The sequence below is a fragment of the Uloborus diversus genome, chromosome 2 (assembly GCF_026930045.1).
Source record: "Uloborus diversus isolate 005 chromosome 2, Udiv.v.3.1, whole genome shotgun sequence".
NCBI lineage: Eukaryota > Metazoa > Arthropoda > Arachnida > Araneae > Uloboridae > Uloborus > Uloborus diversus.
In genome coordinates, this window is record NC_072732.1 from 185,676,474 (window position 1) to 185,693,203 (window position 16,730).

Sequence of the window (16,730 nt, forward strand, 5' to 3'; positions counted from 1 at the left end):
CAATTTCAGTGACTAGAAGTACTACGTTTGATTGAAGGAAACAACCCCACTCTGCCATTTTGGTCATTGTGAACTCGCAGTGATGTCACTAACTTTGACCCGACATGTTCAGCTATCAAGATAATAGCTCAAGCCATGCTCTAAAGTTGCGTCCTTACTTCTCTTAGCCTTCACGAGGCCTTAAAAACACAATTATTATGTATCAAAGAATAAAATTTCAAAATTCTATGTACCCTTCGTACGGTTTAAAGTATTTTTTGAGTTTAAAACAAATGTCTAGAATCAAAGTATTTAGCAAAATTCTCTGCGTCATTCCTAACAAGAAGTTCCGTATGGAACTAAGCGAGCCTACTTTCCCGTATACCCATATCTACTTTCTAGTATTTGATCCATATTCTCAAAAAGACCTAAAATCGTAAATTGTTTTAAATATAATATTTTAGTATTTTAAGCCGATTTCTAGGAATAAAATATGCTTTACTCATCTAAAGAATTAAATGCGTAAAAAAAAGAGATAAATAAACGAACAAATAAAATATAGCAGCACCTTTTAAACAAAGCAGCTAATACACTTTTTTCCATTTAAAAAAAAAGTTCTTTAACCGCTTTCAAAAAGAAAAAAAATAATAATTAAAATTAATAAGCTCGTTAAAATAAATACATCACATCAAAAAAAATCGTTTGTTTTTGCCCTGTTGCCGAAAAATAATTTTCTGAATAAATCACGTACTTTCCAAAATAAATAAAAACAAAATCTCAACTGAAAGAAATAATTTTCATTGTCAAAAAAGAAAATCGTCTGCGCATATTTTTATGTAGAAACATTAAGGACATCGAGTTCATCCGCCGAAACTCCATACGTAAATTAAAACTTTAGAGTGAAAATAAAAACAAAACAATAATTATTTCACAGATAAACCATGGCTGCGGAGTCGGAGACGGAGTCAGTCTCATTTTGGGCTGAAAGATTCAGATTCGGGAGTCGAAGGTATTTAATTTAAAGACTCGAAGTTGTAATCAGTCATTTCTCTACGAGTTCGCAATTCTGCCAATGTTTGCGGAGTCCGGGTAGAATTATTTTGAGATAAAGGAATCGGAGTCGGAGTCGAATATCCAAGAGTCGGAGTCAGTCATTTTTCCTCCGCGTATAAATTTTTGCCAAAGCTACGAACTCCGAGTCAAATTCGGGGAGTCGGAGTCCGACAAACTGTCGGGCACAGGAATCGGAGTCAGTTGTCCCAAAATTCTCGGAGTCTGGAGTTTATCGTCAAGAGCTATTTCCAACAAAATTCGTTGGAAATAAATCCGCCTTCAAGTGCTGAATCTACTTCAACTTTCAGTTTCCCCATAGGCGCTAATGTTTAGGGATTTGAACTGTTCAAAATTGAACGGAAAATTGTTCACATCAAAAAGATATTTTTTTACATTTCTTCATCAAAAGCTTTTTCCTACGAAGTTTGTTTGAAGCAAATTCGCCTCTAAGTTCGCGGAATTGCCTTGAATTTCCCCGTAGGCGCTGATGTTAAGTTTTTTTTTTTTTTAACTGTTAAAAATTGAACTAAAAATAGTTCAAATCCAAAAGTGAAATATAGGAATGAGGTGAACTCGCCGAGATCTTTACAACAAAAAAAATTTGTTCGTATCGGACTATTCACTCAAAAGTTATTAGGGGGGAGGGGGACAGACGGATAGACAAACAGACAGACCGACAGACATTTTTCCCCATCTCAATGTACTACTTTCCAATTTTTCATCTTTCGATAGCTATTTATTTTTTTTTTTTTTTTTTTTTGCGATATTTTTAAGATGCAATAAGCCTTCTTTCATGCTTTTTTCTTCTTTCTGACTTTTGTTTGGAAAGTAGGCTAAAAATGGTAAATTTGTCTTATTTATTTATTTATTATTTGAATGTCTGCAAAGAGATGACGTCATTTATTAAACACATTATGGTGCGGGTAGACTCTTTTGCCCCCCCCCCCCCTCTCCCACTAGAACCGGAAATCTGACTGCAGCTTTGAAGATATCAATGAAAGTTTGAGACGCGATACCACACTTCAAAATCTATTGTCTTTGAATTCACGGAGCCTTTTAATTCAACTGCATTTTCTTGAAAATCTTTACAAAAAAAACGTAATCCCATTCACTCATTGTTGATCTTAAAGAAGAGAAAAAATCGTCTGTGAAAATAATTCTTCATTTAAAAAGCGCATTAAATTACTTTGATAAGAAAGCTATTTAAAAAAATCTAGAACTCATATCTTCATTAATTCATCCATTAATTACTGGAAAGAAAATACGGTAGGATTTTTTTTCCCGCATTCGAAACAGCCGATTTTAAAAGACAATAAAATTGAGAATAAATATGAAAAATACCCATAAATACGTCGTCATCGTTTTCATTGAAATCAATACAGGTACTTTGTTTTTCCAATTTATACAGACAGCTTCCATTTTGTATTTTGTAATTGATACTTTTCTCTTATCTTTTTGGTTTTTCTTCGCCTTTATGACGTAATGATTAAGCAATGTGTTTAAGAGAAAATTACTTTTATCTGTTGAATCTTTCAGACATAACATAATACAAAAGCAGTTAATTTACTGTTTCTTTTTTCTTTTTCGTGTTTTTGAACGTAAAAAATAAATGATGCTTCTAAAAGTAGTTTTTTTTTTTGAGCAATCACGATTGCTTATTGCTTTCATTTGACTGTTTTGATGTCCTATCATTTTATTTTCCCGCCAGCACCCTCCGCACATCACCGTCGACCGGCTCAGCACGATGCTGATCCTATAGTGAAAACCGTCTCCAGGTTACCTTCATATCCTACACACACGCACATACATACACGCACGTACACACACACTCAAACACATACGCACACATTCAGACACCTACACACAACTACCCACACACTCATGCCTGCATACAGACACAAACACATTTGCCTACCCAGACACATACACATTCCCCCCCCCCCCCCCCGCATAAACACTCATACACACAACTACCCACACACTCATACCTGCACGCAGACACAAACACACATGCCTACACACATACCCCCCCCCCCCCCCACACACACACACGCGCACACTCGTGATTGCGAAAAACATAATTTGGATTCAAGATGTTAAAATTCAAATTAATTTTTATTTTTTTTAATACATAGTTTCACATTAAGAGACTTCTCCAAATATTTCGAAGATTATGTAAGCTCTTTACATCAAATAAACATTTTTTGATCTCGTAATAATAATGCATAAGCACAGGCAAAAAAGATGCCCTAAAATACCGCAACGCTTGATATGGTATTAAAAATGTTGGTTATATACAGTGCCTCCCAAAAGTCTTCGTACACCTACGACTTTGAACGAAATAGGCCCCAAATCATTGGTTAGAATTAATATTTCGGAATAGGTATTTAATTATAAGATCTATGATCAATTTTTAACAAAATTGCATGAAAAGTTTTTAAAAAATATTAAAACTTAATTTTTAAAAAATTAAAAACCGAAAAGTGCCGGAAATTTTATCTCACAAAAGTTTTCGTACACTTTATAAAATGGCTATATATTATTGAATAATCTAACTTTTGATTAAGTTATTAATTAGTAGAATATCATACAGTATTCATAACACCTTTTAAACGTCTGGGAATAGATTTCATTCTTTTTCTTACTTTTTTTAGCGTAATTTCTGAGTAAGTGTTCTACCACACTTCGAGTATTACTATTTCTAGCTCTATTTTCGTTTTAAAGCCCTATTTTTGTAATCTAGTCTCCAGATATATCTAAATACGTTACATTAAGTTACAATCTGGAGGTTGAGGGAGTATTTTCTAAACGTTAGGACAATTTTCGAGGCACTAGAAGCAAACGTTGAAAACCGTGTGCTTCTTATCGTTATCTTGATAAAAAAACAAAGTTGTTTCCAATAACCAAATTTTTGGCTAAGAGTTCAAAATTGGTTTTTAAAATATTTAAAGGAACAGCATGATTCATTATTTCATCAAAAAATTACAAACTACCATGTCCTGGTGCTGATATGCACCCTCACACTAAAACACCTTCACCGTCCTGATTAACTGATCCAACTAAGTTCTTAAGATTAAGTTCCTAATTTTTTCTTCTACTTACAGTTAGACAACAATTTAATCAAAAATGTTGAATTAATTTTTATCTGTAAGTAAGACATGATTGTAACTGTTTTTAGCTTATTTATCATTGATTTTGGGACGAAAAGCGTAAGCTTTCTGTTTTTCGCACGACCACGAAAATTTCTGCAGGAAGAGGTCCCATTTAATCCAGCTAATCAAAGAACTTGGCGAACAATTTTAGGTGAAAATTAAAGGTAAAATGTTTCATTTAACTCTGCAGAAACTTTTACAGTACTCAAATAGGTATTTTACATAATTTTTTTAACTTTAAATCTACGATCACGTTTTGTCAACTTTGCCGTTTGACCTTTTCTTACTTTGTTTTCGGTCCGATTCCTTTCTTTAAAGCATTTTATCAAGCACTTTACTATATAAACAAATAAATTAACTAATTTAGAGACATTTCAAACCAATTTACCACTACTGTGGGGAAAAAAACTCAAATTTTGAATGGCGTTTGCGGTTTTTTACGAATACCAGCCATTTTACAGTAATAAGCAATATATTAAGGAATAAATAAACAAAAAATTAAAGCCAAATGACTTATAAGGGTCAACACAATGCAAAAATATTAATAAAACGGCATATGATAATTTTAATCATGAATTTATTCGAAAATACTTGAGTGTACGATGACTTTTGTGGCGTGTTATTTCTCTGTCTCTTCGTTTTCTGACCCATTACAAAAAGAAGACCCGTCAATATTTTGTAAAAACCTATGAGTTATATTTAGAATGACATAGGAGTGATGCGAAAAAATATTGGACTTTATATTCGAATTCAGTTTTGAGTTATTTTGGTTTTACTAAAAAATTTCAAAGTGTACGAACACTTTTGGGAGCCACTGTATGTTCTTTTCAATTGTAAAATAAGATTTCAAGCCCATTTATGAAATAAATTATTAGTTTACACTTCAATATCTTCTTCATAAAATATTCTACAGTAGTGGACAAAATTATAGACTCAAATTTTTTTTATTTTGTTTCAATTACAACATGACTCAGTTTAAATTATTTTCATTGAAGTAAAGATGAATAGTTGAAGAAATAGTTCTAAAATTAGTACATCTTATCAATTAAATTAAAAAATTCATAAAATTAGAAAATTTGCAAACTTAATATTTTATCATTACGTGAAAACTGGACAAAAATATAAACTCAAAGGTAAAAAATCCAGGATTACGAGAAAGTTTCGTTCGAAAATGTTAATTTAACGCCATAGAATGAATAAATGTTGCCATCAGTGATTGCTAAAAGTTTTGTTTTCGGAAATTGATGAGAAACATATAAATGCACCGCCGGACAAAATTATAAACTCATTTTTTTTTCATTTTTTTCAATAATAATTTAACTCAGTTAAAACAATTTTTGTTCCAGTAAAGATTAATAACTCTCTTAGCATGGTAAAGCAGGATTGGCATTTCTTAATGGAAGATAGAACGCTGAAGATTACCAATTAATACTAGAAGATCATCTCTTACCTTTTGCTCATCTGATTCCTGGAGGTAACTGGTTATTTCAGCAAGATAACGCGAGTGTACACACAGCGAAAAGTATAAAAGAATGGTTCAAGCGCTGGGGTATCAAAGTTATCAAATGGCCAGCTCGTAGTCCGGATCTTAATCCGATTGAAAATCTTTGAGGAACCACGGTTCGCAAAGTTTATTATGATCGGCACCAGTACCAAACCACAGAGGAATTAAAAAGGGCAATACTTTCAGCATGGAACCATATGCCACTGCAGCTGTTAGAAACTCTTGTGAAATCTACATGCCCATTCGCATATTCGAGGTAATTCAGAAAACTGGGGGGTCCAATTGGTTTTTAAAAGTTTGTAGTTTACACTAATGGCCAGATTTAATGCAGTGTTAATTTTTAAAACATTTCAAATTTTTTTTTTTTTTTTTCAATTTATTCATGTTAATAGCAAAATTACATTTTCCTAAATCTATGCTTTTGTTTTACTGAAGTAATTGCAAATGTAACTAAATTAAACTCAAAAAAAATAAATAAATAAATAAAATTTTGTCAGCTTATAATTGTGTTTATGCAGTATTGTAAGTTTGCAATTTTGTAATTCAGCATTAGTTCATTTTTGGATATTAAATGATTAAGTATTTGAATAAAATTCTACCAAACTTCAGAGTTTCTTCCTTTTGAGTTGATACTTTTGTCCTGGTTTCATGTATTATAAAGATATTAAAGTTGAGATTTTTTTAATTAAATTATTTATTTTATAATTTTGAGTTATACTGAATTTAGGACTATTTAGTCAGTTATTTATCTTTACTGGAACAAAAAAATTTTTAACTGAGTTAAATTATGATTGAAAAAAAAATGAGTTTATAATTTTGTCCAGCGGTGCATTTATATGTTTCTCATAAATTTCCAAAAACAAAACTTTTAGCAATCACTGGTGGCAACATTTATTCATTCTATGGCGTTAAATTAACATTTTGGAACGAAACTTTCTCGTAATTCTGTATTTTTTACCTCTGAGTTTATACTTTTGTCCAGGTTTCACATAATGATAAAATATTAAATTTGCAAATTTTCAAATTTTATGAATTTCTTAATTTAATTGATAAGATGTACTAATTTTAGAACTATTTCTTCAACTATTCATCTTTACTTCAATGAACATAATTTAAACTGAGTCATGTTGTAATTGAAACAAAGAAAAAAAAATGAGTCTAGAATTTTGTCCACCACTGTATGTTTAAATTATCGTAGTTTGACTAGTATTTTAGCTGAAAATGATACAAATTTGGTCATTCAAATGACAGTTGTGGTGTTTTGGTACCTTTGCTATAGGAGGTGACCAGGGGTGCTCCGAAGATTTCCTTATTTCGTTGATTTTGTCTGGCGATCCGGCAAACGTACCAGCATTCGACGAAATTTGGAGTTCTATTCGGCAAAATTATCATAATTCAGCCGAATCTGGAGTTTTATTTGGCAAATTAAAAATTTCCGCCCTCCTCCCAGTTTGGGCCACCCTAGGAGGTGATTGGTTTTTTCTAATAGGTTTCGTATCGCTATATTCTTCTAATTACTCTCAATCATTCTTTCTCTGCTGGGTGAAAGTAGTTGTTAATAATAGAAAAAATTGCAACCACTCATGAAACATGAAGGAATGGACTTGAATTTTGTAGAGCCAATGACCAGTGAAGAAAACCTCCAATAATGTCTAGTTATTTTACCCTTCCAGTCTGCAGCTTCATTTATCAAAAATGGTCAAAGCCCTTATCCCTCATTTACCGGTATCCACTCATTCACTTTCATATCAAAAGTGAACATGTCTAAATTTGAATTTGCCACTTTTCTATCTCAAAAGTAGTTCACAAATAAAATAGCGAAGCGAAGCACTGACTGAGCATTTCCAATCAAGCGTAATACCCATCCGTATTAAGAGATCGCAGCGGCTTGCGCCTTGTGCAAGTCTGTTATCAGTTAGGCAAGCGCGACCGCAAATTGTGATTACTAAATTAATATTTAATAAATAATATTACGATAAAATTTTGATTAATTAATAATTAAATTGTGATTAGTTGTGATAAAAATTGCGATTGATTTATTACGATCTCTTAGTACCTACAACGTTGTTACTTGAATCGGCTTGGATGGTTTTATTGATCATACTTAATTAGATCGATGATCCGGGTTTTTTTTTTTTTTTGAAATGTTCAATAAAAAACATAAAGTACATAAGTAGGAAGGAATAAAAAATAAAATAATTTCTTTTTTTAAGTTGAATATTTTCTTTCAATTTAATAAAATTAATTTCTGAAAAAATGCGCGTTTTTTTTTTTTTTTTCAATTTGCAAAAGGGATGATATCCACTGTTTCACACCAAAAAGGAATACATCCAAAATAAAATTGACAATTTAAGTCTGGTAAAACTAAGGGAAAATTATGTATATTAAAACTAGACTTACGCCAATAGTCACTTTTTATTCCACCAAAACATTGTGAGAAATTCGTAATTCTAACAGTAAATGTTTATGCGTAAAACTTTTTTTTTTCCCGTTTTATCAAAAAGATATAAAATTGGATATAATCCGCTTTGAAAGTAAACTTCTCAAGTGCATATTTTAAAAATATTCTATGTTAAATACCAGGCTTTAAAAGCATATGACCGTAGGTCAATGGGTGACCCGTTCCAAATTTTCAAACCGATTTGGGCACAGAAATTAGAGTAAAACATATAAAAATGAAAAAAAAAACGCTTAATGAAAACAAAAAAGCATAGATATTCAGTACAAATAACATCGAGAGCGTGTTCTTTGTTTAAAAACAAGAAAAAAAAAATCTAGCGTAAAAATGCACTATTTCGAAATAAACTTTATTTTTGAAAAAAAAATGTTATTAACATAGTTTCAAACAGAATTCTCGGCTAGTGTATGTATACTGGAACTTGGAATACAATTAATAAATTGGAAAATCTTTACTAATGATTAAGCTGAAAGTTTGTCTCTGGATGTCTGTCGCGCGCATAGCGATTAAACTGCACTGCAGATTTTCTTGAAATTTGGCACAAAGTTAGTTCGTAGCGTAGGTGTGAGAACCTCGAAGCGATTTTTCGAATATTCAATTTTATTCTTTTTCCATTCCAATTTTAAGCCACCATTGGTGGATTTAATCACTCTGCAGCAATACCGAGCGAATTACCGTAACATGGACGAGTAAATTACCATAACATGGACGAGTAAATTACCATAACATGGACGAGTAAATTATCATAACATGGACGAGAAAATTAACATAGCATATCGGCGACAAATTCATCATTCATTATTTGTAAATATACAGGCGAGCCAAACGACCTTTTAATTTTCTACCACGCGCAGAGCCGTGCGGGTACCGCGCGCTAGTGTCCCAATAAAAGTTCACAATGCGAATGAATCACTGACAAATGCGCTAAGCTCCAATTGTTACACTATAAAAATATTTTATGAAATAAATTTTCCTGTTATTAATCAATTTCTCGTTTTTTTTTTTTTTTTTTTTTTTTCCTTTCTTTCTTTTTTTTTTTTAAATTTATTTATGCAGTTGAAAGCTTTTCAACGATGGTAATAAAAAAAATCCAACATTTGTTGTAAGGGAAAAAAACTTCTCATTATGCTTCCAGGGAAAAAAAATATTTAAAAAGGAGGTGCACATTAAACACATTCATGCTTGACTGATAAATGAGCAAATTAGGAAAACTTTTCTATCGAAAAGTTTTAATTGTTGGATTATTCAAACTTCTTTTTTGGAAGCTTTTATGCTTTAAAAAATAAATGATCTCGTCTATCATTTCTGACAGTTTTTGCAATGCGAAATTCCATTGTGACGTCATAGAAAAAGCCAGTTTTCAACAATGGAGTCCGCAAACTCTTTTGTCAACCAATTAGGGAAAATTCTTTAATTTATTTAAAAGTTTATTGTATTTTTTAATAAGAATCGTCTGGGAATTTTCCCTTTCGAAGTCTCAAATCGTTTAGTTGTTGCGATTGGTACTTAGTTTTAACAAGTCTTTGCACATTCGTGAATTCTCTTGATGGTTTTCATTTCGATGATTTATTTTTATTTATTTATTCAACATTTTCTATTCAGAAAGATATGTTACCCTCATTTCTCTCCATGGGTAACTGGCATTTTTAGTACAAAAGAGTAAGTATTTTGTTAAGTACAACGCAAAATATACGCTGTGCAAAATATCTTTTCACCTGGATTATTGTATTTTTTAAGCTGAATGTAATCTTTACTAATAATAAAGTTGAAAGTCCCTCTGTCTGTCAGGATTTCTGTGACGCGCATAGCGCCTAGACCGTTCGGCCGATTTTCATGAAATTTGGCACAAAGTTAGTTTGTAGCATGGGGTGTGCACCTCGAAGCGATTTTTCGAAAATTCGATGTGGTTCTTTTTCTATTCCAATTTTAAGAACAAAATTCTCATAAGATGGACGAGTAAATTACGAAATTATCATAACAAGGAACCGTAACATGGGCACAAGCCAATTGGCGCGAAAATTCACCATACATTATTTGTAAATATACAGGCGAACCAAAAGACCTTTTAATTTTCTATTACGGTCATAGCCGTGCGGGTACCACTAGTGGCTTAGCAAAATTCTCGAAATAGGTTTTAGTTGATTTTTAAAAATTTGTCAAAAGCACGGTAACTGACTGACATTTTGAAAAATGGCTTGTCAGTCAGTTACCGTGCTATAGATATTTATTTCAAAGTCATCCGAAATGCACTTCAAGAATTCAATTGTACCGTTAAATTTTGCTTAAAAAATTTATATAAATAAAACAAAAGAAACATTTTTATGTTTGTATATTCCCTATACAAATCCACAGTTTACGTTGGATCTCGACCAAATTTGGCAGGGAGGTACTTGTTGGGCACCCGAGAAGGAACGTAGGAGGGGGGGGGGGGGGTTCGAACGCCAAAAAAGAACCGAACCGTTCGAGCTTTAATTTTAGAACCCGAAAATGGCGTTTTTCTAATATATTAGGGAGAAAAAAGGTTCGCAGAAATTAGAATAAAATATTCATGGAAACCCCTGATTTTTCTGCATGAGATAAAATTTGTTCTAATGTTCCAAGGTTTAACTAATCTTGCGCTAAAATGTAGAAAAGCCCTTAAACTAGAAATCCATTCTTAATAACGGTCATTGTTGAGCAATGTTTTCATTAAAATTTGTAGCGTGAAGAAAATCATTGAGAAGAAAGATCGTTTGCAATTTATTTCTCGAAATAAGCAAATAAAATTCTAACTTTTATAATGAATCTTTTCCTGTAGTCGGGGATTTAAAATATTTCCTTTTTGGTTATTTTTCCACAATCTGACGGAAATTTTACAGATTTTTTTTTACTCAAGCCTAATTGATTATGTCACTTAACATAACATTTATTTTTAAGGTAGACCGTGCAAAGCCAGGCGATGCAGCTAGTACATTAATAAAAGGGAAAATGTCTTTTGTACAATGCATTTTTTGCGCTGAATATCACACTGTTTTGCTTTTTAAATGTCAGTCAGGAATTGCCCCTATATATTTTTAAAAAAGTAACGTCAAAGAAATTGTGAAAGGATGTCTGTGATGAGCCTGCGTCCAGGAGACCCACCCCATAGCACCTACAGACTTGAAACTTGGTACCAAATTATTTCGAGCCCCGGATTTGCTTTTTTTTTTTTTTTTTTTTTTGAATTATTTTTTCAATTTAGGGTGTGTGTTTTTTTTTTTTTTTTTTCGAAATGATTTTTTTAAGTTAAAGTTTTATATAAAGCTCCTATCGAAGGGATGAACAATTTCCCACACCCCTAACACTCTATGTCATTCGAAAGAACTTTTATTTCTGTATCTGATTAACTTTGTTACAATTTTCTCAACTAATTAGAACAATAGATATAAGGGTTTTTAATTGAGCGAAAGTCCTAGACTCAAATCAATTCAAACTCGGAGTTAGAGAGTAAAATATTACTAGAAACCACGAATTTGAAAGCGACTTTTCAAACGTACAAAACAGCCCTTTTGTTATGTACAAGAGGCCAGTGGCGCACACAAGAGCGGGAGGAGGGCTCCAGGATCGAAAGTCCACCATTCTCATATCATACTCCAACATGCATCTAAACATATTCTTTTGATTTTATCGACTGTTGGAAAAAAAAAAAACATTTTTAAAAATTATTGAATTATTTCTTAGCATAAGAAATAAAGTTAGTTTATTAATAAAAGCACTTAATTATAATACCAGAAATCGCAAAAACGAATGTATTTACTCTTCCTATAATTAAAAATAAAAGCAGCGAAACAAAATCGTCATTATAAAACATTTGATGTTCACATACAGTTCGATTTTGCAGGAGGGAAAGAGCGGAAATAAATTTTATTTTTTCATTTCTTAAATTTGAAATGATTGTTTCCTTTGATTGGAATTATTTTACGTCTACATGCTTACGATTAGAGCCAATCAAAAAAACTCAAGGGCGATGAGACGTGTCCAGGGGGTATGGACCATTTTCTTGTGTGCGCCACTGCAAACGGCCCTTAAGCTGTGAAATCCGGTATAAGTTGGTCAGTGAGGGGATACAAGGGAGGGGCGATCGCTCCTTCCTTCAGGGACTCTCCACCGGTAATTTTTTGAAAATGAAGTTCGAAAAACGCAAGTTTAGACAAGTTTCACTGATGTTGGGAGGAGGAAGGTTACGGTTATGATTTTATCTCGGAACTGTTTCATAATTTAAGTCCAAAACCATAATTTAATTTTTAAGTTTCATAATTAAAGTTATCATTATTTTAAAATCAGTATTCATAGTAAAAAGTAAGTAATAAAAAATCAATCGCCCCTCCCTTGGAAAATTTCTGGATTCGTCCTTGAAGTTAGATTGAAACCTAGGCGAGGGTTGTGCTTTGAAGCCATTTTTGTAAAAATAATTTTGTTACTTTTACAAAATGGGGGACCTTCGGGATGGAGTGGATTTTTTCTATTTTTCTTAATTTAATGAGCTCTTTACTGACGGGAAGAGGAGTGCAATTTTATAATTTGTTATCTAATCATAACGTGTATTCTACTCTGATTCTTCTTAACAGGTATTTTTAATCTTGGCGAATCGAATAGGATTGGGAAGCAATCGTCGGAGTTGGTGAACGACAGCGAGCAGGGAACGGATCCCCTAATCACTTTGAAGTAAATTGAATGTCTGAAATTTGAATTATGTTTTTTATTTCTTTTGGAATAATATCCATAATGTAGTTTTTTCTTTATATCAAAGGTAATCCTGTATTTTAACTGCACAGTGTGGTTGATTACCATAAGGAAAATTGAATATTAGTTGGAGGACAACTTTTTGTGTTTTCGACGGAAAACCACATCGTTCTGTGCAACGAAGTTCTCAAAGATATCACTTAGCAAGTCGCTTAGCATACCTTCCATAAACACTGAAGTTACCCAAATAGTTTTTGTTATAATATAACCTATTCTCAATGTAACTGGAAAATCACCCGTCAAGGTATGACGGGTGAAAATTGCTTTTACATTTGAACGAAGAAATTGCCTGTTTGGTGATACTTTGATAGTTGAATTTTCAATCCTAACTACAGTGGATTAACCCTAAACTCCAATAGACAGCGTTCATTGATGACCACTTTCTTCATTCCCCTGAAATAGCAGTCTTACCTTGTCAAAATAAAGCATTTTCCTGCATGTAAAACATTGCCATAAAAAGATTAGCAAATTATAAATAACTTAGTGAATTTTTGGCGCTTCAACAATGAAACAATGCCGTCATGCATGCTATGGCGCGAGTTTCATGGTTGGAACGTTATTCGATCAGTGATTTTGGCTATTGTTATACATATAAGGATAAAAGACAAAAACATTTTTTTAAGCTGATTTATGACTAGCTGTTAAAAATTAAACATAATAAAAAATAAGGTGTGAAAAGAACGAAATAATCGATCAAAAGTTCAATAAATAAATGACTTTAAAAAAATTGCTGGTTCAATTTTTTTAAATTTATTTCACATGAATTTCCTATTCCTAATTATTGGATACGGTATAAAACGATGTTCGAAAAAATCTTTCTACTCTGAAACCTTCCACCTTCTTACTCCTTTTTTTTTCTATCAAGAAAAGCATTTTCTATTGTCTCTCTTTTATCGGTTTTTAATACGATTACCTTACTAAGTTCAAATCAGGATGCTCATGAATGTATAATTTTCTGAGATAGTAGAACGAATAAGTTCTTTATTTTGAAGAGTTAGAAATATCTATTAATTATCCGCTAATAAATATGCAAAGAGCCTAATTACAATGCTTCGGATCTCATTAAAAATATTTTTCTTGATTCAGAAGGAAGAAAAAAAATATGATTGTAATGATAAGCTTTAAAAACACTTTTTGGGAGTGAAAAAGTGTTTTATGTTTCGGTTATGATAACGTAGCTGGCCCGACAAGAGGCCATCCCAGCCTAGTCGGAAACTAAGAACTCGGTTCTTAATGGGAGGGCGGCGACATTGATGCAAAAAAAAAAAAAAAAAAGAAACAAACAAAAAGGGGAGGGGGAATCTGAATAAGAGAAAACGTAAAGTTTAAGTAAAATTGACTCTTTTGTTATTTACTCTTGTGGCGCTTAAAATCAAGTTAATTGTTTTCTAGTAAGCAGTTTTGATATTATTCCTTTTTTTTCTTTCTTTTCAACTTTTTTCTTTTTCCCCCTTTTTTCTTCTTTCGCCCTTTTTTCTCCTTTTCCCTCCTTTTCTTTTCTTTTCTTTCTCCTTTTTTTCTTTTTTTTGGACGGCGGAAGGGGCCCGGTGACATAACTGACTAGGGGCCCGCCTCGGCTCTCTGCGGCTCTGTAACGCAGACGTTAAACTTGTAATACAACTACTGTAAAATAAATCATTTATTTTTATTTAGCGAAAATGGAGACATCTGCAATTTTGCAAGATGAAAATTTCGCGAACTTTATGTGAGCTGAACCGAAATTTGAAAATAAGTAAATAAATAAATAACACTTCTTGAGGCTTAAAACTTCGCGATTGCACCGGCCTCGCGAAAGTTAAAGCTTTATAAAAAGAAGTACTTTATAGCAATGCATCGTTCCAATGCGATTTTTTTAAACTTGTATAAAATTTGCTTTTGATAATTATTCTGAAAATTTATTTGTTTTATTTAATTTACTTCAATTTTTATTTTAATACTTCTTATTCATGTAAGATAACTGACTAATTGTGGGCACCCAACCAGTTACGGACGGTTTTTCTTGTATTGTCAATATCAAAACGATATTCCAGGAGCATGGTCAGTGGATTCGCAAAATAGCATCTTTCAAGAACAATTTTGAATCACATTCTTTTTCAACCTAAGATTTTGTTTACCCTGTAATTGATTGTTTTAATGCTTCTCTGTAATTTTCTTTGCATTTTTAATTTAAATTACAGGTTACAAAGTAAAAACTAAATTATTATTCTAATGAAATATTTTCCATTCGATTATAAAAATATTTTTGATTAAATGAATGAGTAAATAAAAGGTTTACTAAATGAAAAGCTAATGAAACAATAAAAGAATAATTAAATTGATAAATTAATTAAACTTTGAAGAAAATAGTGAGTGAATAAGAGAAAAAGAGAATGAATAAATAAATAAGGGAATTACTGGATGTAGGAATGTAAATGAATTAATAAATGAATGTGTAAGTAAATGATTGAATGAGTAAACAAAATAAACTATTTCACTTTGCCCTGCATGGACTTAACTTACAATGGTGCAAAATATTTAAAACACAAATAATATTAACTAACTAAATTATAACATTAAACACTACATTGAATGCTAAAAGATCTCAATTAATATTTAAAATATTAATAACAAGAACTTTATTATTTTAGAATAACATGAATTTTATTATTTTAATATTAACAAAAATGATTTTTGATTTACAACAAAATATTACAATGTGAGTATCAATTTTTGAAAACTTCCAGAGCTTATATATTCCGAGGTAATTTTTCCGGACTGGAATCGACTACATGTGCTACTACTTAGTTAAATTATTACCAGACAGGTGGCGTTGAAAGCAGAGTTAATATTTCAATATTTCACTTTGCCCCACATTCCCCAACATACACATTGCGTAACCACTTTCATTAAATAGCATACACTTTCCCTAAAAGTTTTTTTTTTTTTTGAAATCCTAACTACCTATTAGTTTACATTTTTGACTATCTCCTGTATTTGTAATTTTTCTAAACTCTAATATTACTAATTAATTTCCTTTGGACAGTAAACTACAAGTAGTATAAAAATATTCCGTCCCATTCATCATTCATTTTGTAAAACAGAAATGAAAAGGCTATTCTAATTCTTTGAGGATATAAGCGTTTATCGTAGTCATTACCAGCAATTTTCTCATACTTGTAAGGAAATTGTGCTCAAAAAAAAAAACTGTTTGAGCCTCACGCAAATCTCATGTATAATTACAGCATTTTCACAGTTTCCATTCATCAATTGGTTCGTTCCCTTTTCCGCCTGCCCTTTACGTATTCTTTTCTTCTATTTTATCTCAGAAACTTATCTCGCGTTTTCTTCCCTCATTTGTGAAAAGAACTATTTTCTACTTTTATTTACGTATTTTTTATTCTTTTCTTTCCGTTCTTTGTACGTTTTATTTTTATTTATTTGCTAACAGTACCCGCACGGCGATGCCCATAGTAAGAATTGAAAGGAAGTAGTTTTAATAAATAAAAATCAACCTCCCCCTACCCCCTCCGATGGAAAATGATAATTTTCTTTAACTAAAATGAGTACACAAAACTTTTTGAAAGTTAATTGCAATTTTAAAATACTCTGCTTAACTAAAAAAATATATTAAATTATATTAAGAGTTACATTAAAATGGAAAATAGTCCGCCAACCCAATTGTTTATCGCCTAACTCGTCTAGCGACAACGTTATCGTAACCCAACCGATTAGTGAGCCAAGCGACCTCCGACGGACTTTCGATCCAATTTTTTAATAAAAATGTTAAAACAAAATTCCTGCTCCTCTGCCCAGCAGATTGATAATATAGAAATGTAGTTTGCTG